This window comes from Trichosurus vulpecula, chromosome 1, assembly GCF_011100635.1.
Source record: "Trichosurus vulpecula isolate mTriVul1 chromosome 1, mTriVul1.pri, whole genome shotgun sequence".
Lineage (NCBI taxonomy): Eukaryota > Metazoa > Chordata > Mammalia > Diprotodontia > Phalangeridae > Trichosurus > Trichosurus vulpecula.
Genome location: NC_050573.1, coordinates 313632599 through 313659420, shown reverse-complemented (window position 1 = coordinate 313659420; position 26822 = coordinate 313632599).

Here is a 26822-nt window from a genome sequence, read left to right as displayed (position 1 = left end):
AAACAACTTCATTTGGATGTGCCCTATTCCTTCCACCTCTAGCAATTTGAAAAATAAAATACAGGAAGTGTTAAATAAACAATTCCAACTCCACAGCCCGGAAGGCTCTTGGGTTCAAGATGTTCAGTCACTCAATTATAATTCTTTGCACCCCAATGACATCTTTGGTCCAAGGGCCTCAGAATAGTATTTATAAGCACGGATTAGCCCCTACAACAGTCTGTGAATCTATCCACATTTCAGAAATGGAAACATGAAGCTTCAGGGAGATTTAGCAGTATCATGCTCCACTGCATCTCAAGATAGCTGTGGAGTCAAGAATAAATCCCAGGACTTTTACCTGCCTATGCCAAGCTCAAAATCCAATTCCACATTTCTGCCATCATTTAGAATCAGCATTTCAACATGCCCTCTTGTGGAAGGGAGCTGTGACCTCAAAGACAAAAAATAAAAACAAACAAAGAACATTAATGAGGGGTGGCTGAAGACAGATGATAGCACATATTGTTTGCTTTTCAATAAGCAAAAATTTGCGCATGTCTACAATGTGAGCAATTCACCCTTTTTGTACCAGAAGTCCTGCTATAGTTTATATTATAAAGAAATTGCCAAAGAAGAAAGCTTCATGTTTGTAATATACAGTAATGTTTTATGCATCACTTATCAGCAAGCTCAATGGAGCAAAGTTAAGACCCCAGAAATGAACCACCCCGATGATGAAAACAATGATGACAATGACAATGACAATTCCTGAGAACACAAAGAGATATGATAGGTCCATTCTCAATAATTCATCAAATATTCCAGAAAACACTTCGTCAGTAACATCTCAAGATTCTTTATAGAAGGCCAGCTTAGCCTTCCATTGCCTCCTAACAATTTTGCCCTATGCATTTTATTTTGAAAACCATCTATTTGAAAAGAAAAAAAAAGATGAAAAATTAGAGTTGAGTGGTTCTGCTTTTGCCATCACCTTTCTATATCAATATTCAATATCTTTGTATATCAAAATTCTCTCACTTCCAGCAGCGAGCTAATCTTTTATCTTTCTATTTCCCACCACACATATTTTGTGTAGTCCATGATATTCTCAATATGTATGATTTCTCCACTAATTTCAATCATCCCTCCACCCACCCTGTTTAGCCTAACGGACAGTGTGTTGGACCTAGAACCAAAAAAACCTGAGTTCATCCAATCCCACCTCAGATACTTACTAGGTGTATTACCATGGATATAAATAATTTAACTTCTTCAAATCCCACCTCAGATATTTACTAGGTGCATGATCATGGATCAATCATTTAGCTTCTATTGGCTTCAGTTTCTTCATGTGTAAAATGTGAATAGTAATATTTGCACTATCTAGCCCATAAAGCCGTTGTGGGAAGCAATAAAACCTCATAGCATTAGAGTGTAAGTTCTCTGCGGTCAGGGAAACTGTCTTTTATTTCAACTGTTTTTGCAAACCCAGTGCTTACCACATAATAAATGCTTGTTGCCATTGCCTTGCCTTGCAGAAATGGGCAGGCAAAGACTGCTTCATTTTTGTCTTTGTATCACTAGTGCCTAGCAAAGTGCTTGCATGTACTTAATAAATGCTTATTCATTGACTGGTTCGTCTAAAGATGGTAGCATTTTTTGAGGCATTATAAAATCGAAGGTTTGTTACTGGTATTTAAGAAATGAGACTTTGCAACTGTGATCACTTTAAAATCCTATTAATTCAGAACCTACCTCATTGTCCATCTCTAGCACCTGTCTAAAATTAGGTCAATTCCTTAAAGCTAGTATTTATATAGCACTTTAAGGTTTACAAAATGCTTCACAAATATTATTTCATTTTACCTTCACAACAACCCTGAGAAGTAGATGCTATTATTATCATCATTTTCAAGTTGAGGAACCTGAGCCTGGGTGAGATTAAATGGCTTATCCAGGTTCACACAGCTATGCCATATTTGAACGCAAGTTCAGCACTCTGTCCATTGCACTGTTTGTCTGGATAGACAGACAGACCGAGAGACAAACATAATTTGATGATGGACTCCCACCAATTCAACTTTATGAACACACTTAATATTTTTTGTTCTGTTCCTCCAATAGAATGACAGCTCATTGGTCATTGGACAAAGAGCATATATTAGAATACCAACAACCAGATTAGTGTTTGTTATTTTTATCAGTGGGTTATGTTAATACATAGATGGCATACTTCTCTAATTTTCTGATGACACTAGGCTGGGAGGGATAGCACTGGATGACAGGGTCAACATCCATAAAGATCTTGGCAGGCTGGGACATGTGTAAAACACACTTAAATTTTAAAAAGTCATTTTCACAATTATTAGGCAGGTTGGCATGGATAAACATCAGTGATTGTTGTTATTTTTAAAGAACTAGGAATCTTAGTGGACTACTAGCTACATATAAAACAAACATATGATATGACAACCAAAAAGCTAATGTAAACTTGTTGCATCATGAGGCATATTTTATTTTATACTAAAGTATGATGTACAGTTTATTCCTTATTTCTGGAAATAAGGAATTGATAATCCTTCTTAGACCCAATTTGGAATATGGGATTGTTATCCATTTCTAGACACCAGTTCAGTAAGTATACTGATACATTAGAAAGGTTTCACAGGAGGTCACTTAGGATGATGGAATGCCATAAATACAAGTCACATGAGAAACAATTGAAGGAAATGGGGATGTGTAACCTGGCAGAGAAGATTGAGAAAATATATGGTAGCTGTGTTAAATGATTTGAGTGGTAGTCACGAGAAAGGCAGAACCAATAATGATGGGTGGAAGTTGAAAGAAGGGGGAAGCAATTTTGCCTTGATAGGAGGAACAGCTTCATAACAGTTAGAAATATCCAAAAGCATATGGGCTGTCTCAAGAGATGATAGACTCTCCCTTCTTAGACAACTTCAAGCAGAAGCTAGGTGACACTTGTCAAGTATATTGTAGTGAGGATTCCTGTTGGGCATAAGTTAGACTGGTTCACTGGCAACATCCCTACAGAGTCTTAAAATTCTATGATTCAATAGATGGTTTAAGAAATATGTGGTCTTTTGGATCCTCAGACCCATTTTCTACCATGCCGCCCCTATTCTTAAGGGAGACAGAAAAGAAAAAGAAAGAAACAGACCTGAAGGTCCTTTTGTGTTTCTGTCAATTTCATGGGTCATTGTAGCTGAGAAAAAACATTGTCTGATAATAAACCATCTTCTTTCCTTCCTTGCTTGCTTTTGCTTTTTATCTCTTCTTCTTCTTTCTTTCTTTTTAACATTATTCTCTTTGTAAATGTTGAGTTCCAAATTCTCTCCCCTCCCTACCCACAAAGGAGGCAAACAACATGACATCAATTATACATGTGAAATCATGCAAAACATATTTCCCTGTTGCCCATATTGGGGGTAAAAGGGAAAGAAAAAGTGAGAAAATTATACTCAACTCAATTTGCACTTAGAGTTCATCAGTTCTCTCTCTGAAAGTGAATGGCACTTTTTTCATCATGAATCCTTTGGAGTTGTCTTGGATCACTCTATTGATCAAAGTAACCAAGTCTTGCACAGTTGATCATCATTACTACCTTGTTGTTACTATGCACAATGATTTCCCAATTCTTCTTATTTCACTTTGCATAAGTTCATATAGGTCTTGCTATTTTTTTTATGAAACCACCCCCCATCATCATTGCTTATAGTGCAATAGTACTCCATCACAATCATATGTCACAAATTGTTCAGCCCTTCCCCAATTGATGAGCATCCCCTCAAATTCCAATTCTTTGACACATAGGAAAAAAAATTTGCTATAAATATTTTTGTATGTATTGGTCCTTTTCCTTTATTGTTGATCTTTTTTGGAGTACAGACCCATTGGTTGTATTGCTGGGTCAAAGAGTATGCACTGTTTTATAATTCTTTAGGCATAGTTACTGATTGTTCTCCAGAATGGTTGGGCTAGTTCACTACTCTAACAACTGTTCATTAATGTACCTATTTTCTCTTATCCCTCCCACATGTGTCATTTCTGATAGATGTGAGGTGGTGCCTCAAAGTTGTTAAATTTGCCTTATTCTAATCAATAACGAGTTTAGAGGATTTTTATATGACCATAGATAGCTTTGATTTCTTCTTCTGAAAATGGCCTATTTATATATTTGGGAAATGGCTCTTGTCTTAATAAATTTGACTCAGTTTCCTATATACTTAAGAAATGTGTCCTTTACAGAGAAACCTGTAGTAATTTTTTTTTTGGAGGGCAGAAGGCAGGGCAATTGGCATTAAGTGACTTGCCCAAGGTCACACAGCTAGTAAGTGTGTCAAGTGTCCGAGGCCGGATTTGAACTCAGGTCCTTCTCCCCTGTAGTAATTTTTTAATGTTATTCATTGTCTATGGCACCTTTTGGCAAAATGTAGTTTCTCTGATTATTTCTTTCAATGAGGTGAATTTTTGCTTTTACTTTGTTTAAAATCAGGATTGTCACCCTATTCTCTTCACCCCAGTTGATGTACAGGGTGTCCCTAACATCTGGACACATAGGCAATCTCATTAACATATCATTAACTATTTTGTTGAAGACTGCGTTGTTCAGCGACTTCTTTTTCTGGGGTATTCTAAAGGAGTAGTTGTACTCAGTGAAAATGAAAATCACAGATGCGACATACTTGATTGAACACATAAAGAGTGAATGTGCTAAAACTGATGGCTATGTGGAGTTACTACATCGAGTTCACGCGAATCTTGTAAAGTGCAACAACCTTCCCATCACGAATGATCGAAATCATATTGAAGATGTTATTTGTTACTATTCCAATTAAATAAAATGTTGTTGAAAATTTCATTCATTTCATTTCCTGAAAATATGCATTTTTGCCTGTGTCCAGACTTTTGGAACACCCTGTATAAGTCTTTGCTCCAGTCCTTCATTTCAATTTTGCGTGTGTCTTTCTATCCCAAATGTGTCTCTTATTTACAACATATTGTGGAATTTTGCTCCTTAATTCATCCGGCTATTCCCTTCTGTTCTATGGGTTGGCTCATTCCATTCACATTCGCAGATATGATCACTACTGTGCATTTCCCTCCTCATTTTTCTGGTTTATCTTCCTCTCTCTTTTTATCATGTTCCTCCTCAATAGTCTATCTTGCTTCCTTCTACTGTGTCTTCCAATCCCCTTCCCCCATAGCTCTTGTTGCCTTACCCTCCTGTCTCTAAATTGAGTAAGATGGATTTCTATACACAACTGTGTGTGTGTATGTATATATGTATATATGTGTGTATATGTGTATATATGTGTGTGTATATATATGTGTATATATATATATGTAAATATATATATATATATATATATATATATATATATATATTCTTTCCTCTTTTAACCAATTCTGATGAGAAGAGTTTTTAAGCATTGATACAACAACCCCATATTACCCTCCACTATAAAAGCTCTTCCTTGCACACCTTCTTTACGTGAGAAAATTTGCCCCATCCTACCTTTCCCTTCCCCATCCCTCTTTCTCATTCCTACATTTTTTTTCAATATAATCCCAGTATAATTGACACACACTATGCCCTCTCTCTATGCAGACTTCTTTTAACCACCTTAATGATGATAAAGTTCTTAGAGGTACCATATTTCATTTTCCCATATAGGAATGTAAACAGTTTAACTTAGTCCCTTGTGATTGCTCTTTCATGATTACATTTTAATGCCTCTCTTGAATCTTCTGTTCGAATGTTAAATTTCTATTCAGCTCTGGTCTTTTCATCAGGAAATTTTGAAAGTCTCTTGTTTTATTAAATGATCTTTTATTTTTCCCTTTAGGATACTCAGTTTTGCTGGGTTGCAATCATAGGTCCTTTGCCCCCTAGAATATCATATTCCAAGCCTTCCATTTCTTTAATGTGAAAGCTTCTAAATCTTGTGTGACCCTGACTGTGGCTCCACAATATTTGAAACATGTCTTTCTGGCTGCCTGAAGTATTTTCTCTTTGACATGGGAGCTCTGTAGTTTGGCTATTCCTGGGAATTTTCATTTGGGGATCTCTTTCAGGGGATAATCAATGGAGTCTTTCAATTTCCATTTTAATCTCTGAATCTAAGATATTGGGGCAGTTTTTCCCTTATAATGTCTCAAAATATGGTGTCTAGGTTCTTTCTTTTTATCATGGCTTTCAGGTAGTCCAATAATTCTTAAATGATTTTTCCTTAATCTATTTTCAAGATCAATTGTTTTTTTCCAATGAGATATTTCACATTTTCTTCTATGTATTCATTATTTTGACTTTGTTTTATTGTTTCTTGAAGTCTCATGGAGTCATTAGCTTTCACTTGCTCAATTCTAATTTTTGAGGAATTTTTTTTTAGTGTGTTTCTGTACCTCTTTTTCCATGTGTCCAATTCTGCTTTTTAATAAGTTCTTTTCATCAGAGAATCTTCATGTCTCCTTTCCCATTAGGCCAACTTGTTTTCAATGTGTTATTCTTCAGGAGTTTTATGCTCTTTTACCAAATGATTAATTCTCTATTCTTAATTTTCTTGAATCACTCTCATTTCTTTCCACAATTTTATCCACCATCACTCTTATCTTTCTTTAACTCTTTATGGGATTTTTGCTGGCCTTAGATCCAATTGGTATTTTTCTTTGAGGCTTTGCTTATAGTTGTTTTCACATTGTTGTCTTCTTCAAAGTCTATATCTTGGTCTTCTCTACCACTATAGCTGCTTTCTATAGTTAAGTTCTTTTTGTTTTTAATTTGCTCATTTCCCCAGCCTATTTCTAAATTTTGAGCTTAATGTTAAAGATGGGCTTTGTTTTCCTGCAGGTGGAGAGGCACAGTGCCAAACTTCAAGCTTTCTTGTGCCGCTGTTTTCAGAGCTAATCCTGGGGGTCCACAAATTTTCAGTGCTTCTAAGTTGGAGTTATCCTGGGAGAGGTATGGGCACTGCTCTCCTGGTATGTGCTTTGGTCTTTACCCAGAAAAGGCCTCTGCTCCCCTGAAGCCACAAATAATTTGGGCTCCTCTTGCCCTATAACTGTTACCAGGGACCCTGCTCCTTTGTGACTAATCACAAGCATTCGTCTTCATACTTGAACTGCAACCCAGAACTTCTTATGAGTAATAGAGTTGCCAATTCACAACAGCTGTACCTAGTGCCAGCAAAAGGTCACCTGTAATCTCTTTCTATCCAGCTGTCTGTCTGCCTTACCATCTATTGGATGAGAGCTCTTGAAAGCTGCTGCTGCTGTCACAGCCACCTCCACAGACCCTGCTATTGTTACTGCTGCATTCCTGGCATGTGCCCACCTTAGTACAACAGATCTCTATTATGGACATACTAAATTATCTTAGGCTTGAAAAATATCTCCCTCTCACCCTTTGGGGGTCTACTGCTCCAAAAGTTTATTTGAGACATTATTTTAAAGTTGTTTGGAGGGGAATATTGGGAGAATTCTGCTTGGTCCCAGCCTATACTCCTACTCCTCCATCTTGTCTCCTCCCTAGTAAACCTTCCAATAATAAGGCTTTCTGTACTTAAGTTAGTCTTCAGACAACAGACAGGTAATTATTATTAGACAGGTAATTAAAGTTTGGTAGAAACAGCCAGTTCCTCTGTCATAATCTTCAATAAACCCAAATCACCTTTTTTTCCAGAATAAGGCACTGTTTACACATCTCCTCTTCACTCATACAGTCAACACCTTCAGACACACCCCTATAGCCTCATGTCTAGACTACTTCAATAGCCTTGTGCTTGGTCTCCCTTCCTCAAGCCTCTCCGCAATTGAGCTTATCCTCCATTTAGCTACTATTGTGATCTTCATAAGGTACAGATATGATTATGTCACCTCTTACTCAACATATTCTAGTGACTCCCTATCACCTCCAGGATCAAATCTAAAATGCTTTGTTTGGCTTTTAAAGCCCTTCACAATCCCTTCTTACCTGTCTAGTCTTCTTACACTTTGCTCCCCTCCATGTTCTCAGTGATCCAACCTACTAACTAACTTTTCTCTGGTTACTCCTCCTCTATGCCTGGAATGTTCTTTTCATCTTTACCTAATGGTTTCCTCTGCTTCTTTCAAGCTACAGCTCAAATTAGACCTTCATCAAGTAGCTCAAGAGATCCCCCCAGTTCTTCCTCAATCACTGCTAGAAATTTCCCTCTGAAATGACCTCATTTTTACTGTATGTATCTGGGATGTACATTTTTATTTTCTTGTTGTGGCCTGCATTGCAATGTGAGCTCCTTGAGGACAGAGGCCATATTTGTGTCTTTCTTTATAGCCCTGTTGCTTAGCACTTTGCCTGGCACACATTAAACAGTGCTTGATAAATGCTTGATTCCTAAATAGGGCTTCTGTGGAGGCTCCAACATAATTGAATAAAAAGTTCTTCTCCATTACTCTCAGTATTTTTATAAGTTCATACTTGTTTTCCTTCTTGACACATTTTATAAGACTGTCCCATTCTTGGATGTTTCCTTGGTTGTGTACCCTCACTTCCATCTTTTGTAGTCAAACTTTTGAAATATAAGATTATTAGAGAACTTTCTTACAGCAACATCCATATATTTAACGCCTCTAATTTTCTTCCTCATTAAGATTACTCATGATTCCATTATTAGAATTATGTTTTGTACAGCCTGTAATTGCTTTTTACCTTGTCTCTGATGGCTGACCAAGCTCCAAGCAATCCATAGTGTCCTCTTCAGTTAGCTTTGTGGCTTTTGGAAGAAAATTGTTTTCATCTGTCCATTTCACTGGGGGATGTTCCCTTTAACTCATCAATGGGTTTGAGGCCTGTTGGTCACTATCAGCCTAGTTTAGCATAATAGATGGACACCAAAGGTGGATGAGCAGCCCTGAAAAGGGCTTGTCAAGCTCTCACATTGTAGGTTTTAGTCTTCCCTGAATACTTTATAAATTTGAAATGAGAACCCCATGCTGTTTGTCAGCAGGACAGCTCATTCATCTCCAAGAAGCCATCATTCAAGGCAGGGGTCCACCAAAAGTAAAGTACAAGTGAAGCTTAGAAGGATGCAGAATTCTTGGTTCAGTAAGAAGGCTGATGAGATTCAATTTCACAATAACAGCAACAATTCAAAGTGCTTCCATGATGCCCTGTGGATTATGTGTGGGCCAAAGACCTCTCGTTCATCTCAACTCAGAACTGATGAAGCCACACTGTTGCATGATAAAGACAGGCTCCTGGAGAGATGGGATGGATACTACTCCTATAGTGTTCTCAACAGACTGTCATTAACCAATGCTGAAGTCATTGATCATATGCTTCAGGGTATAATTAATGCCTCTCTTGAAAAACCTCCAAATGAAGAGGAGGTATTGAATGGCATCAGGCTCTTCTTGAGTGGCAAAGGATTTGGTGTGGATTCCAACTCAGCAGAGACGTACAAAGCAGGAGATCCACTGCTCATGAAGAAGCTGACTGAAATCTTTCAGACTATATGGCAAGAGGAAGCTATCCCCCAGGAGATCAAGGATGACTCTATAAAGGAAAAGGAAATAGGGAGTCCTATGACAATCAGAGGGATCTCTCTTTCTCTCTCTGTATCTCTCTCTCTCTCTCTCTCTCTCTCTGTCTCTCTCTCTCTCTCTCCCTCTTTCTCTCAGTGCTGGCAACTTCTTGCCAGAGTATGAAGCACCACGGCTTCACAAAGAGCCAAGGAATAGTTGTTGATAGGGTGCTTGTTGCCAGTCAATTCCAGGAGAAATACCAGGAGCACAACAGAGGTCTATACACAATGCTTATTGACCTGACCTGACCTTTGACGTTGTTATGGAACTTCCAGAGGCTTATGGAAGATTATGGTGAAATCTGGTTGCCTGTAGAAGTTCATCAGTATTGTACATCAGTTTCACAATGGTATGCTGTCTTGAGTTCTAGATTAAGGATAATGTTGTCTTGCTTTCCCAGGCACAAACAGAATGAAGCAAGAATGTGTGCTTTCTCTCATGCTTTTTAGCATTATGTTTTCCATGATGTTGTCAGAAACTTGCAAGAAGACCAAAATTGTCATCAATGTCAACTACCACACTGATGGTAAACTATTTAATTTGAAAAGGCTACAAGCCAAGACCAAAATGGAAGTAGAGGTAGCACACAATTTTTTGTTCACAGATGCTTGTGCACTCAATGCAAACTGTTAGGCTGAGATGCAACAAAGTATAGATCAATTCTGTGTCATTTGTGCTAATTTTATTCTGACACTCAACACCAAGAAAACAGAGGTCTTCCACCAACCAGCAATACACTATTCATGTGTGGAACCATTGGTCACAGCAAATGGAGAAATTTTGAATACTGTGGATGAGTAAACTTACTTTGGCAGTACTCTTTCCAGAAATGTCCACATAGATGATGAGGTTGATGCATGCATTGCTAGAGCTAGCTCAGAATTTGAGGGGCTCTAGAAGAAAGTGTGGAAGATAAAAAAGTTATTAGGTTGCACACCAAAACTAAAGTCTACAGAGCCATTGTGCTGATTTCATTGATATACACCTATAAAACCTGGACGGTCTATCAGTGCCATGCCAGAAAATTGAACTTCTTCCACTTGAATTGTTTAGGAAAATTCTGAAGATTACCTGGCAAGAAAAGATACTGGACACTGTGGTCCTCTCTTAAGCTAAATTGCTGAGCATTCAATCTCTCCAGAGAATGTAACTCTGATGTCCTAGCCACAAAGCCTGAATGCCAAATGCACACTTACCTAAAAGACTACTTTACCGAGAACTCACACAAGGCAGGTGCTCATATGATGGTCAGAGGAAGTGGAAAAGACACTCTCAAGGTCCCTTTGAAGAACTGATTGTAAAATATGGGAGATGCTGGCCCAGGACCACCCATCATGGCATGACCGCATCAAAGAAGGCAGTGTACTCCAGGAGCAAAGGAGGATCACAATAGCACAAAGGAAATGAGTCTGTGAAAATCCAGAGACATCTCCATCCCAAATGTTCTGATGGACTGCTTATACCTGACTTGTGGTAAAGCCTTCTGAACCTATATTGGACTATTCAACCACAGCCAAACATACTGTATCCTGACCGCCACATCATGATGTCACTGGTCCTCTGTGAAAATGAAGGATGAACAACCAATTGTTTCTGAACTAACTTCCCTTTTAGAGCCAGAGTATGTGAGTATACTGAATCTAGCTCTAAAATTTTAAACCACAAAGGCAGGGCAATTTTAGGAAGATGTCCCCTGATGTACCCTTGTATCATTAATTGTATTATTTTATTATTAATTGTGTTATTACAATTGTATTATTGTATTGTATTATTAATGTATTGTTAATGCAATGGGAAGATCTTTCCCATCCATTAATAGGCCCGTGTCACCTGTCTGTGTCACATGAATCTGAGTCACATAGAAGCCTGAGTCACATGAGCCTGCGGTGGGAGGAGCTTGTCAAAGGGGTGGAGCAGGAAGGGGTGGAACAGGAAGCTGGAGTGATTCAGTGCTGGGAGAGAGGCAGAAGGAGTTGCAGCTTGGAGAGAGAGAGAGAACAGGCAGAGGAAGTAGCGTGAATGAGAGAGGGAGTGATTTTGCGTAAGGCAGTTTGTTTGTGGGAAGGCTTGGGGATGGTGGTGCTCTCTGCACTGATAATGTGTATAGATTTCTTTGTTGCTATGGTGGATTTGGTTCTCTGGTATTTTAATAAATGTTTTCATTCTGTTTTCCATGAAGAAAGTCTGTTATATTTTGCCATTCAGAACTACACCAGCATATTCATAGCAGCCACAGCCACTGTGGGTATCACACTGGAGTTGCAGGAACTCTATCTTGCTCTCTCAAACAAATCCTTATGCCTCAGATGTTTGAAAAGAGATCATGTCATATGACAATAGAAATAAAAACTGAAACATCCAGGACAGGAACAAAGAAAGAAAGAGAATGTTAGAGCATAAAGAGACCTTAGTGATGATTTAGAGTTCTATCTTTAATTATATAGATGATAGGACTGAGGCCCAGAGATGCGGCACATGCCAAGTTCACCCAGTTAGCTCATGAGCAGAGTCAGAACTAGAATGCAGGTTTTCTGTATTTTTCCATAGAACTAGCTGTCACAAACTTTGTCAATGACAGAGCAGGAGTCAAAAGTTAGCTGCCCTTACTCATTCCACTATAGAGCACTACACAGAGAAGGATGGGAATAAGATAAAGAATGATTAAGAGCATCATCCCAGAAATGTCTAGAGATTCAACAAAATGGTAAGATACATTTAGGCCCTCAAAGAAAGTACCTTTATTCCCAACCCCCTCATCCCCAATTGGAGCATTGTCTTTCTCCTTTAAGATTATTATCATAGCCACTCTCTATATCCAAAAAGAATATCAAAGATGATATCAAAGGAATATCAAAGATGATACATTCACAAGATTATTTTGTACGACTACAGTCATTCCCAACAATTAAGCATTACCCTTAACACTGACTCTTTCTATATAGTTATCGCCATGAGAGGCATTGCAAATGTACTTCCAGGGATGTTGTCATCAGATACTTGGCTCAACTTCATTTAAATTGTTTATATTCAGCTCTACCTCAATGACCAGACATGAGAATTTAGTATAACTGGCTTACCAATTCCATATCTAGACATACATAGCTCAACAATGATCATAAAATTTCTCCCAATTTTATAATGAAAACCTCTTCCAGAAGAAAACATTTCACTTCTGCATTGCTTGTGAATATGAACTTTGTGTTCACAGTGAAACTGCTCACTTTGACTGACAATGAACTGAGTTCTTAAAAATCTCAGAATGAATTTTTCCTGCTACCCCTTTGTAAAGTCAAGAGGAGCATGATACAGTATCGCTGAGCTGGGATATTAAGGCTACTACCTGGGTTCTAGCCAAAGAGCACCTATGGAATAGCTGGATGACCAAGGGAAAGTCATACTCCCAGAAATGTACTTTTTTCATCTATAAAATGAGGAAAATGTGTTAATCACTGTAATTCCTTATAAATTCAAAATCTAATGATTACTGTGAATAGTTATCAATTAGAAACTCAGAGTAGAGATTTGGGCATGATAAAAATTCAAGTTAAATAAAAAAAAAACAAATCAAGTTGTTTGTTAAATTCATTAGCAACCTGTTTATTACTATTAAAGGCACAAAAAGCATAATGCTAATGTACAAGTAGAATACTTAAAATAATTAAAGTTATTAAATATGCTATAAATTAGTAGTTATATATCACATGATTGCTATAGACAAAATCTGATATAGTTCACAAAAAGCCAGGGACTGATATCATCTTGAAGAAGACAAAGATTTTTTTTGTTAAAAGTCCCCTGCACACTCCTGTCTGACTTCTGCCAGTGGAAAAGCGGGAGGCTCCATTTGGAGTCTGAGGATTTGGGTTCAAGACCTAACTGTGCTACCTGCTACCTGCTAGTCATATGACCTTTGGAAATTCACTTTACCTCTCTTCCTTGGTTTCCTTGCCTGTAAATAGAAAATGCTGGAGTAGATGTGTCTACATCTACAATCTATGGTATGACAACCCCATTGACATTTAGAATTTTTACTTTTTTGAAAGTGAAGATGCAATTTTCCTTTCTCAATTAAAAGTTTCTGTATTCAGCTTTTCTTGGGCTTGAGGTGAACACTGAACTATCCACTTGAAACAATATGAATATAGGCCTTGAGAACTGTTATTATCAATATATAGGAACTTTTTCTCTAAAGCAGATATGGGGCCTAGCTCATACAGGTTTCAGGCAATTTCTGATTCAAGTGGCTTTTCTGGCAATCTTTTTCATAAAAAAACCAAAATATCTTCATCCTGCTATCCCACTCTTCCTCAAATACTTCCTTGATTCAGAAGTGGGTGGGCACACACACACACACACACACACACACACAAATATACAAACCCATAAAGATGATACCACAAGGTGGATGCCTGACTGGGCAAGCCTGAGAATGTTCTATGGGGATAAAATAAGACCCACTACCTTCACAGAAAGCTTGGGGGATGATTTTTGCTGCAGAAAAGTAATATAATTGACTTTCCTACCTTCCCATATGCATCTAGATGGCACAGTGGATGTAGTGCTTGGCCTGGAGTCAGGAAACTCCTGGCCTCAGGTCATTAAAATCACTAGTTTTGTGATTCTGGGCAAGTCACTTAACCCTGTTTGCCTCAGTTCCCTCATCTGCAAGATGAGCTGGAGGAGGAAATGGCAAACTACTCCAGTATCTCTGCCAATAAAACCCCAAACAGGGTCATGAAGAGTAAGATGCTACTGAAAGACTGAAAAACAACAATCTCTCCATATCTACTGTTCCCTTACAGTGTCAAGGAACTGCAGGAGCTTTAAATAAACAGGACCAAAATGATGCTTGCCCCTAGGACATGGATATTTTAGTTTTTACAGACTTTAGCCCAGTAATGTATAAAAGCTGTGGAAACTCAGTAGAAGTAAAGATTTTTAATAACCCAAGGGCAGTAGCAATCTGTGGACTTGACTAAATGTTTCCTGACTCACCAATAACTCCACAAGGTGACTATGCAACCATGAATAAGGAATAACGACAGTGCTTTCCTCAGAATTCTTCTCTAGACAAGATTCACTTTGGTCTAAACTGGGACTGTTTCTCATGTATGTCAACTTCCCCTCATGATCTAATTCAGACCGGCTTCCCAGGCCCCTTCTAGGGATGAGATAGACACAGATTCACAGATCTCCTGCTGTGGGATCTCAGTTTTTCACACAGACATGATCTAAATCCTTGGATCTAAATAAAATGTACAAGTTCTAAAGGAGACATGTGATTCACTAAAAAGTGTAATAGTGAAGTAGTTTCTAGTTTTCCATTGCCATGGGTGATATGTTGGTCGCTTTTCACAGCCCTATAAGAATCAACATTGTGGAAGAAAATTCAGCAGTAAGTAAGATGGCCTACTGAAACAGAGAAAAGAAGACCGACCAGGATACTAGCATCAGATCTTGATTTCTCCTTAGCAGGCCTGAAGTCAGGAAAACCTGAGTTCAAATCTGGCCTCAGACACTTAATAGCTATGTGACCCTAGGAAAGTCATTTAATTCTGTGTGCCCCAGTTTCCTCATCTGTAAAATGAGCTGGAGAAAAAAATGGCAAACTACTCCAACATCTTTGGCAAGAAAACCCCCAAAAGGGGTCATGAAGAGTTGTATACAACCGAAAACACCCAAGGTACTTAACAAATGCTAGTCAGCTGTATCTGTCTGTTTCCTTGTTTCTCTGTGTCTATCTCTATCTCCCTGTTCTTTCTCAGCACATTCCCATTTATATCACATATGTTATCACAAATCACACAAGTTATCAGAGTTGAAGGAAATTTGGAAGACTTTTAATCCAACTCATACCTCTCCAAAAGCATTCCCACACACAAAGTACATTACAAATGTACATCTAGCCTCTATTTGTCAATTTACAATAAAAAGGAATTAATTATCTCTTGAGGTAGCCTATTTCTCTTTGACTTTTCTTGTTAGGAAGTTTTTCCTTATAACAAATATAAACATGCCTCTTTGAAGTTTCTCCCCATTGTTCTTAATTCTGAGGCCAATAAAAACTCCACATGACAACTTTTCAAATCCTTAGAGCCAGCTATCATGTACCCCATGAGTCTTCTCTAGATTAAATATCCTTACTTCATTCAACAAATATTTATATCACATGAACTAAAGGTCCTTCACCATGCTTATTGAAGTCTTCTTGTTACTCTATGCCTTATCAATGTCCTTACTAAAATAGAATCCCCATCCAATGCAAATATGTGCCAATCAACCGTATCAATTTTTTTGCCTAACAGGCATGGAGTAGTGCATTGAGTAGTGCTATAAGAGAATATAAAATAATTGGAAGACATGCTTCCTGCCCTGGAAGAGATTAAAATCTAGTCATAGAGGAAACTTTCATGCACAGGAAACCACTGGAGGATGAATTTATAAGACACACATCAAAAAACACAAATTATCATAGGATAGACTTCTCACAAAAGTGCTGAGGAGGCACTGTGCTTGGAAGAGTAAAAAATTTAGTCATTGAAAGACATGAGAGACACAGATTAGTGAAAAGAGGTTCTAAATATGGAATATAGCTAAACATAGAAAAGGAAAAATCACATTGAGAGGAGGGAAGAAATACATTTATTTCTCTGAAGGGAAAGTTCTACATACAGAAGTAACAAAATATAATCAATTTAATAAGTGTCTGTTCAGCTTCACATATGTGAAAAACTTTGTGCTATCTATGGGATACCAAGAAGTATAAAACAGCCCTTGCCATCATGCAGTATGAAATCTGGTTGGGGAAATAGGACAAACATGAGGAAGGAAGTAAGGAAGGAAGGAAGGAAGGAAGGAAGGAAGGACGGAAGGAAGGAAACAAGGGAAAGGAAGGAAGGGAAAGGAAGGAAGTAAAAGGAAGGAAGGAAGGGAAAAGAAGGAAGGAAAGAAGGAAGGGAAAGGAAGGAAGGAAGGGGAAGGAAGGAAGGGAAAGGAAGGAAGGAAAAAGAAGGAAAGGAAAGGAAGAAAGGAAAAGAAAGGAAGGAAGGGAAAGGAAGGAAGGAAAAGGAAGGAAGGAAAGGAAAGGAAGGAAGGAAGGAATGGAAAAGAAGGAAGGAAAGAAGGAAGGGAAAGGAAGGAAGGAAGGAGGGATGGAAGGAGAGAAGGAAAAATATAACACTTCAACATAACAACTATTCAACAAGCATTTATTAAATGTATGCTTTGTGAAAAGCAATTGGCTAAGTGCTGATGAAGCAAGCGTAAAAATAAAGCAATACATGCCCTGAAGAAGTTGGCACTCTTTTATGGGGCCATATTCTATGTCTCCATTTCTTTTATCCATAACATCCAGTTCACCTCTTCTTCAAAATTTCAATAATTCCTGATCTCAGTTAGGTACTTATACCTTACAAGAGTACAGATGAATATTCTAAACCTTTTCATTTTGTATGACTCATTGCTTCATCATTATCCTTCCATAAATTCACTATAAAGTCTGTACTCAATGTGCTAGAGCCTTTTCTCTAGGTCATTTAACATTAGGTGGGTACCAGTGCCATCCTTGACATATCCATCTGCTATCTTTCCCAGATGCTACGTAATCAGCCTACTTTCTTTTTAAATTTTTTGTGTCTTCATGATCTTTCGTAATCTTCAAGTTACCCTTTATTTTAGATAACTTCCTGTTTTGTTGTTTGTTTTTATTTGAGGGGGAACATTGAGCATGTATAAAGGGCTGTGTAACTCCCTACATGTAACACAGACCATTTGCTTCCTACTATTCAATTCTGCATCTGATATATTGTCCATCTGGTGTATTTGTCCAATACACCCATGATGATGGACTAACTGAAAAGAATGCTCATCCAACTCTATGTCACAGTCTGGAGAAGTAGTCAATATTTTTTTCTGGGTCACACCAGTATCAATGATTTTTGAGCACTCACCACCAAAACAATATATTTACTTATTTATAATATAGATAGATACTTTAGTATGTTTCCTAATATTTATGTATATTTTAAAATTTACAAAAATAGACATTTTAAAAGGAAGAGATAAAGGTGAAATAGTATTTGATCCTAGAATCAATAGGTCAACATTGGAGTCTCTTAAGTAGCGTAATGAAATAAGTAGACCTGCATTTAGAAAAATCACGTTGTCAGCTGTGTGGAGGATGAATTGGGGAGGGAACAGACTTGAAGTAGAGAAACCAATTAATAGTTTATAGTACAGACAAGGCTTGATTAGGGCCTTAACTAGAGTGGTGGCTATGTGAGAAGAGAGTAGTGGAACAGATGTGAGGGGTAGAAATAAGATTTAGCAACTGATAATACATATAGGTTTTTAGAGAGCAAAAAAATCAAAGATGACACCCAGATTGTGAATATGAGTGACTAGAAAGTTGAGTGTGGCATTAAGAGCTTTATGGAAGTTGGGAAGATAAGCACATTTGGGGGAAAAAAGATAATATAGAACTTTGTGACATATATAACAGCTTATACATGCCTACTTCTACTAACTTTGTTAAAGACAAAAGGAAAACAAAGAAGAGAAGGGGCTAACTAGTCACTGCTATGAAGTGGGCTCAGTGGGGACCTTGATATAGCCATGAAATGATTTGAAGAGTATGAGGTAGAAGAGGAGTATATTTTTTGGTTTTTGATTTTGTATTTTTGGGGGGATGTGGGGCAGGTAGATTTCCCCGGTGGTACTGGTGGAACTGTTCCTGTGGCCAGGATAGAAGTTGGGTTATAACTTCCCTAAGGGGTCACCACCCGAAACAGAAGAGAGGTTGGGAGTTTGTATAGCAGAGGAAGGGGGAAAACTAGGGGAATGTTAGATGATGAGAGTATGTGTGATTATAGTGAAGATAATTCTACTACAGGCTATTGGCTATTCATGGAAGGGGGGAGGGAGAGGGGAAGGGGAGAGGGGAAAGTTGACTGACCTCCCCTCTTTTCCATTTGTTAAATAAATACCTGTTAATGTCAGGCCCCTTCCCAAGCTTTGTAGAACACTTGCCTAGACAGAAGACATCCTTCTTGCATTTGGTTTTTCTTTTGTGGATTGTTAAACTGAACTTTTTCAAGTAGGTGTAGATTTCCTTAAGGAAATCTATACTAGTTTGTACCTTTGACCTTGATAAATCATCATAATGTCGTCTACAAACAGGAGCTTCTGGGGAATTTTGTCATCTAAAGAAAAATCACTTTCTCATTTAGAATATGTTCTATACATCCTTGGTGTCAGTGGCAAGAACCTTTGGTGAACATGTGTCTCATCAAATGATTTGTGAAAGCCAAATTATCTGGAAAATTTTTTGTGAAAGCCTGTCTCATGTCACATTTTCACAATAATCTACTTCCCCTCTTCATTCTATGTGTGTATACATATACAGCTAAATCTTATATACATTTTCTAGAAAGAAAGAAAATATATAAGGACCAGTAATTATTGATTTTTTCTCAATCATTTTTTGTATAGTAGTAAGGGCTTACAATAGCCAGATGGTCCTGTCTCAGGAAAGTCCATTGTTTAATTTTTAGTGTGAGCTTTACACCTTGAAAATCATTTTTTCACTGTCTTGACTTAAGAAGTGATGGATAAAAGGTTAATTATGTAGATTAAATTGTAAAGTGTTTCATACTTTTTTTGGAGAGTGAACTGGTTGTTAAACATTTACTAGCAAGTTGTTGGATAGTGTTAACTGAATTCACCACTAACATCTATTAATTTTTTCTGTAATGAAATTTGTACTTCCATATTTACACAGGTACTAAATGAATTAATAAGGAATGAAGTTGGTCAAATAGCCAAAAGAGTAAACCCAAAGGGACATTAGAACATATCTGGTAGCCCTTGACCAATGCCCTATTCTACAGAGGGTACAACTGAAGGCCAAAAAAGTGAAATGATTTACCTAAGATCACTCAGCTAAGGCCAGGGTTAATTATAAAAATCAGAGTTCCTAATATAGGTCCAATGCTTGTTGCACTATACCATTCTACAGAGAGTTCCGCTCAATGATGGTATTAAATTAGAAAGAGTAGTAGATTTTTACTTGATATCCATAGGCTGTAAATCAATTAGCAGAAATGTGGCATGAAGATGATGTTTAAAGATGATTATTACTGGGGGTTTTGGTAGGATAGATTGGATGGCAGGAGGGCACTGGGAAGGGGAGACATATAGCAGATTATGACACAATTCAGACCTAAGAAGTCATGAGCCTAGATTAGGGTTATACATATGGAAAGGAAAGACTAAAATCCAGCACTGATCATATGGAAAGGATAATATGATCTTGTAAGGGATCTCATGCTGGGAATGAAGAGAATAAAGGAATTTAAAATGACTTCAAATTTGTGAGCTTAAGGGACTAGAAAGATGAAGGTATTTTTATTAAGAAGAATCTTAGAAGAGTTCTCTATGATGACTGATAAATAGCTTGACAGGGAAAATTTTTTTGTTTGTTTTTAAGAACAGAATGGTAAAAGAAGAACAGGATGGTAGGATTTAGAGAACTAGTTCATGCCATCTTTTGGCAGACAGTAAAAGTAAGGCCTGTGAAGACTAAGTGACATAAACTTAGTGTTCTAGGCAGTAAGTCTCAAGCTATGATTCATACCCAAGTTTTTGGACACCAAATTCAGTAATCTCCTATGGGAGGGAAAAACATTTCTTTTCTTCTTTTAAGGATAAAAAAAATAATGCTACCTAAATTAATTTACTTATTCAGTGCCATACCAATCAAAGTACCAAAAATTATTTTATAGAGCTAGAAAAATAATATCAAAATTCATCTGGAAGAAAAAAAGTTCCAGAATACCAAGGAAATTAGTGAAAAGAAATGCTAGAAAAGATGGTCTAGCCATACCAGATCTTAAATTGTATTATAAAGCAGCTATCACCAAAACCACTTGGTACTGGCTAAGAAACAGAGGAGTAGGTCAGTGGAATAGGTTAGGTACAGCAGTCACAGTAGTCAATGACTATGACAATCTACTATTTGATAAACCCAAAGACTCCAGCTTCTGGGACTAGAACTCAGTGTTTGACAAAAACTGCTGGAAAAACTGAAAAATACTATGGCAGAAACTGGGTATAGACTAAAGTCTATATATACCAGAATAAAGTCCAAATGGGTACATGATCTGGGTATAAAGGCTGATACTATAAACAAATTAGGGGAGCAAGGAATAGAGTACCTGTCAGATTTATGGGTAATGGAGAAATTTATGACCAAACAATAGATAAAGAGCATTATGAAAGTCAAAATGGATAATTTTGATTACATTATACTGAAAAGTTTTTGCGCAAACAAAACCAATGCATCCAAGATTAGGAGGGAAGCAGAAAACTGGGAAACAATTTTCACAACTAGTATCTCTGACAAAGGCCTCATTTCTAAAATATATAGAGAACTGAGTCAAATTTCCAATTATACAAGTCATTCCAAAATTGAGAAATGGTCAAAGGATATGAACAAGCAGTTTTCAGAGGAAGAAATTAAAGCTATCTATAGTCATATGAAGAAAATGCTTTAAATCACTATTGATTAGAGAGACGCAAATCAACACAACTGAGGTACCACATCACAATCATCAGATTGGCTAACATGACAAAACAGGAAAGTTGTAAGTGCTGGAGAAGATGTGGGAAAGTTGGAACACTAATTCATTGTTGGTGGAGGTGCGAGCTGATCCAGCCATTCTGGAGAGCAATTTGGAACTACGCCCAAAGGGCTACAAAAAAGTGCCATACCCTTTGACCCAGCAATAGTGCTTCTAGGACTGTATCTGAAAGAGATTATAAAAATGGGAAAAGGTCTCACATGTACAAAAATGTACAGCTCTTTTTGTGGTGGCCAAGAACTGGAAATTGAGGAGATGCCCATCAATTGGGGAATGACTAAACAAGTTGTGGCATATGAATGTAATGGAATACTATTGTGCTATAAGAAAAGATGAGCAGGTCGACTTTGGGAAAACCTGGAAAGACTTATATGAACTGATGCTGAGTGAAGTGAGCAGAACCAGGAGAACGCTGTCCACAGTAATGGCCACTGTATGTGATGACTGATTTTGATAGACATATCCTTTCTCAGCAATTCAAGGACCTAAAACTTTTCCAAAGGACTCATGATGGAAAATGTCATCTACATGCAGAGAAAGAACAAGGGAGTTGGAATACAGAATGAAGCAGACTCTTTTCTCTTTTGTTTTGTTTCCTTTCTCATGGTTTCTCCCATTTGTTATAATTCTTCTATGCAACATGACTAATGTGAAAATATGTTTAATAGGAGTGTATATGTAGAGCACTTACTGGATTGCATGCTATCTTGGGGAGTGAAATGGGGAGGGAGGGGGAGAAAATCTAAAACTTATGGAAATGAATATTGAAAACTGAAAATAAATATTAAAAAAGAATTTTAAAAGTTCTTTTTACTAGCAATTTAGCAATAGTATTTTTACCAAGCAGAATGGAAATTGTGACAAATTATTTTTTCTCCTGTTTTGTATTCTAGGAAATTTTAATGATGCTATGTAACATTCAATGCACAATAAGTAGGTCTAGTGTGGGTGAAAATAGAATTTTGACAGAACTTTTGACACGCTGTATGCATAGGATTATATTAAAAAGTACTTCTGTCATTCATCCACAAATCAATCAGTCCTATTGTTCCTTAGCAGTAAATGCCTATATATCAATTATTTTATTACTCATATACATTAGAAAAACAGTTAAAATGAATTATTTTAAAAGATCTGAACTGACAAATAGCTCCATGAAAACTTTTACACAATTGTAAATTCAATTCAATAAATATTTATTAAGCTCCTACTATGTGTCAGTTATTATACCGAGCTCTGGGGAGACAAATAGGAAAAAAGAGACAGTTCAGTACCTGCTTTAAGGGTTGGAAAAGCCGCTGTAGTGAGTGGGATTGTCAATCAACTAGAGAGGTGAAAAATGGAAGACAACATGAAAAATGAGATCGAAAACTGGGGAGGAGCAAGGAGACCACCAGGTCATACCCAGAGTGGGAACATGATGTTCTGAAGTGTAGAGCTGCTGAAGGAAAATGTAGAGTTACCTACAATGTTTTGATCTGAGCTCTCTATAAGGGAAAGCATTCAGAGGAGTTTAATGCTCCACCCTCCAGTTCTCCAATCATAGAGGTCTACAAATGTGGTACCTAATGAGTTCTAAAGGTCCAGTAGATCAAAATATGACTTTCTTTAGTGATGTGTGATCAACTTTTTTCATATGTAGAACCAGCCTATAGGTAAAATTGTGAAGAAGACAAATTCTGTCTTTAGCATTCTCCTTGGTTGTTTTTTTTTTTTTTTTGCTGTTTTTTGTTTTGTTTTGTTTTCCCCACCTCCTTCTTTTCAGCATCCTAGAGTAATGAATGCATTTACAATCAATCAAATAGCATTTTTAAGTTACATGTTAAGCTAGGTATATAAACAAAAATGATGAAATAATATTTACTCTCAAGCAGCTTATATTATATTGGAAGATATAAGCATATATAGAATAAATACAGAGTATATGTGTATATATAATGTATATTACATCTACAGATACAGATATGTTAAATACAAGGTGATTTGGTAAGGAGGAACTAAACGTTAGAGGTATCTTGAAATGTCTTGTATATAGGATGGTCCTCAAGCTGTGTCTTGAAGGAAGAGAGGGATTTTAGTGTATGAGGTAGAGGTGAGAAGAAAGTTAAATTACAGGAATGAGGGAGTGCCCACCAGAGACAAGATATGGAGCATCATTCCTGATGAGAGGGGAAATAATATATGTTGGGTACAATCTCTTGGAACAAGATTATGAAACATTTCAAAAATCACACAGAATCCCTATTTTATCATACAGGCAATAGGAAGCCACTGGAATTTATCAAGCAAGGGAGTAGCATGCTCAAGCCTAGATTTCAGGAAAAGTCATTTTGATGATGCCCTTGACCACCCAACATCTCCACTATGGAAAAGCACCTGTGTTTTCAGGCATAATCTTCTATCCTGGACCCATGCTTGCCCTGAATTCCTCTGCAATAAAACCTATCAATCCTGTACCTCCTACCATTGATAGGAAAAGCCTGGTATAATAAAAATAATAGTAGACTAGGAGTCAGGAGGCCTCTATTCTTGTCTGAACTTTTCCATTAGCCTTATGATCTTATACAAATCAATTAATTTTCCTGGACCTTCATTTCCTCAACTGTGAAACAAGTATTTCAAATAGATTGTCTCCAAAAGACCTGGGTGTCAAAGTGGTTCTACCAAAAGTGCTAAGTAGACAAAAATGAATTTTCACTCAAAACCTAATGACTCAATATGCTACTACTACCAAGAATAAATGGATTTAACATGGTTGTCCTAGAGATGAAGACTTCAGTCCAGAAATAAAACTTCAAAAAGAGGTAAATAGAATTTTAAATCAATCAAAAAACAAGCATATATTAAGTACCTATTAGCTACTCTAGACACAAAGGCAAGAATGAACCATCCCCTTCCTCAAGAAGCTTACATTTTAGAGGGTGGAAGGTGAGCCGATACATAACAAAAAAAGTAAATAAAATGTATATACATTACATATACAAAGAAATGAAACTGGAAAGGCTGAAGAAAGTAGCAGTTGAATTTGAAGCTTGAGATTCTAAAAGTCAAAGAAGCAAGCAGGAAGCCCATACTAGGAATGGGAGACAGCTTGTACAAAGGCACTCATGTAGGCTCTCTTCTGAGTACAAAGGTGGCCCTAAGAAGCCTTCAATGTCATCTCAAACAAGGCATATATGGTGTGCTTAAGCCAACACAGAAGAGCTGATTGTTAAATTTTCAATGTGAGCATTTACACCTCATAAATAAGTAAATGTTAAATGTCAGGTCTTGATTTTTCTGTTTTGTTGATTACCTAAACAACTAAATGATTGGGAAAATGTTAATAATACAGATAAAAAATTAAAAACATGTGAAACTACTTATTTCCCTTAGAGAGTTAGTTGTTGAACATTTACTAGTACACCTTTGTATGATTTCTTATAATATATGGCCATAAAATGAACACTTCTTTTATCCCTCAACATCTGAATGCAAAGCTCTAAGACTCCCCAGACTCAAGTCTTTTTTTAATTAATAGGAAAAGGAGGGTGGGGTGGAGCCAAGATGGTAGAATGAAACTAGGTACTTGCTTGAGCTCTCCCCCAAATCCCTCCAAAAACCTGTAAAAAATGACTCTAAACAAATTCTAGAGCTACAGAACCCAACAAAATGAAAGAGTGAAACAAATATCCAGCCCAAGACAGCCTAGATGGTTGCTGGGAAGGGACTATCACACCATTCTGGGAGCAGAATGCAGCCCAGCTGTGGCTATGCCAAGACAGACCAGGTTGGAGCAGAGCAGGCAGAGCAGGGTTCAGGGCACTGAATCACTGAGCTGTGACTGTTTCAGACTTCTCAACCAAACAAATGCCAAAGACAACTAAACAGGTCAGTGGGAAAACTCTGTTGACCAGAGTGAGAGAGGGGCATGATCCGGCCTCAGCCCCGGGGCAGTGAAGGTGGCTGAAGCATTTGCAGTGGCAGTAGCAGCCACAGCAGCAGTGGCTGCTTCCTGAGCCCCAGGCCCATGGACTGTGGGGGGAAGCAAGCAGCTGATCAGAGCAGGAGTGCAGGGATCTCTTTGTTGGTTTTGAGGTGGGATTCTTTTGCTTTGCTCTGCTTGGATTGGGATCACACTCCTGGTTGGTGGTCCTGGGAGGAGGAGGAGCACTGGTGTTGCAGAGCTTGTAGTGACTGTGTAAAGGGAATCCTCCTCACAACTCCAAGGTAGAAAAGCATGCTTGTGCTCACTCACAGACCAGTGCACAGACCAGGAGAGGATTAAGCACCTCTCATTGGATCATACAACCTCAGAAGAACTGAAAATTTACAGGTACCTAGAAGTAGCTCTGAAAACAGCAGCACAAAACCCCCTGAAGCTTGGGACAGAGCACTCTCCACTCTAGAAGTGGTCATATAAGATGAAGAACCTAACAGTCAAGTAATTGTCTGGGAAAATGAGCAGACAGTGTAAAGAAAACTCAGACTATAGAATCTTACTTTGGTAATAAAGAAGATCAAAACATACAGCCAGAAGAAGACAACAGAGTCAAAGATCCTACATTAAAAGCCTCCAAGAAAAATATGAATTAGTCTCAGGTGATGGAAGAGCTCAAAAAGGATTTGGAAAATCAAGTAAGAGAAGTAGAGGAAAAATTGGGAAGAGAAATGAGAGTGATGCAAGAAAATCATGTAAAATGAGCCAACAGGTTGCTAAAGGAGACCTAAAAAGTAATGAAGAAAATAACATCTTAAAAAATAGACTAATGTAACAACAATGTTGCTTGCCACTACCCTGACTGTGTAAGACAATAACCCCATCACACAGAAGGGCTGCCAACACAGGTTCTTTGATCTGCTTTTCTAAGGAAAACAACTTTAAGGGGTTAACAATCTCATTTTAATCAAACATACATATACCATTTACTTAGTCAAGGGGGAAAAGCCAGCACCCTGAACTTCAGAGAGAATACAAACAGAAATTACAAACAGAAAATATCAACTAATCAAATAGCACAAACCAGTAGACAGGCTTTTAGCTTTCTCTCCACCATCTCAGGACATAGTTACCAGGGAAGCACCAAGATCTGGATTGTCAAGCCAGGGGGCTCTTAACAACGGCTGCCCAGAGTCTCATCCAGTCAAATCACAGGACACTCTTTCAGTGAATGACAGCCCCAAACAAAACACTAACTGCCAAGTTAATATACCCTGTTCAGGGTCAAAGGCCATCACAACCATGCAATTCAAACCTATTCAAACTAGGATTTCTTGTTTTTTAAGCAGGTCATCAAAGACTCCCGGATTTAATCAAAGAAACAAAGGCACTTGATTACTTCAGTGCTCTAAAAGGGAAAACAGTAAAAAAGCCCCACCTTAATTTCCAATACAACTAATTCAAATGGCAAAACAGGTCCAAAAAGCCAAAGAGGAGAAGAGTGCCTTAAAAAGCAGAATTGGCCAAATGGAAAAGACGGCCTAAAAGCTTATTGAAGAAAATAGTTCCTTAAAAATTGAATGGAGTAGGGGGGCGGAGCCAAGATGGCGGCTGGTAAGCACGGACTAGAGTGAGCTCCATACCCGAGTCCCTCCAAAAACCTATAAAAATGGCTCTGAACCAATTCTAGAACGGCAGAA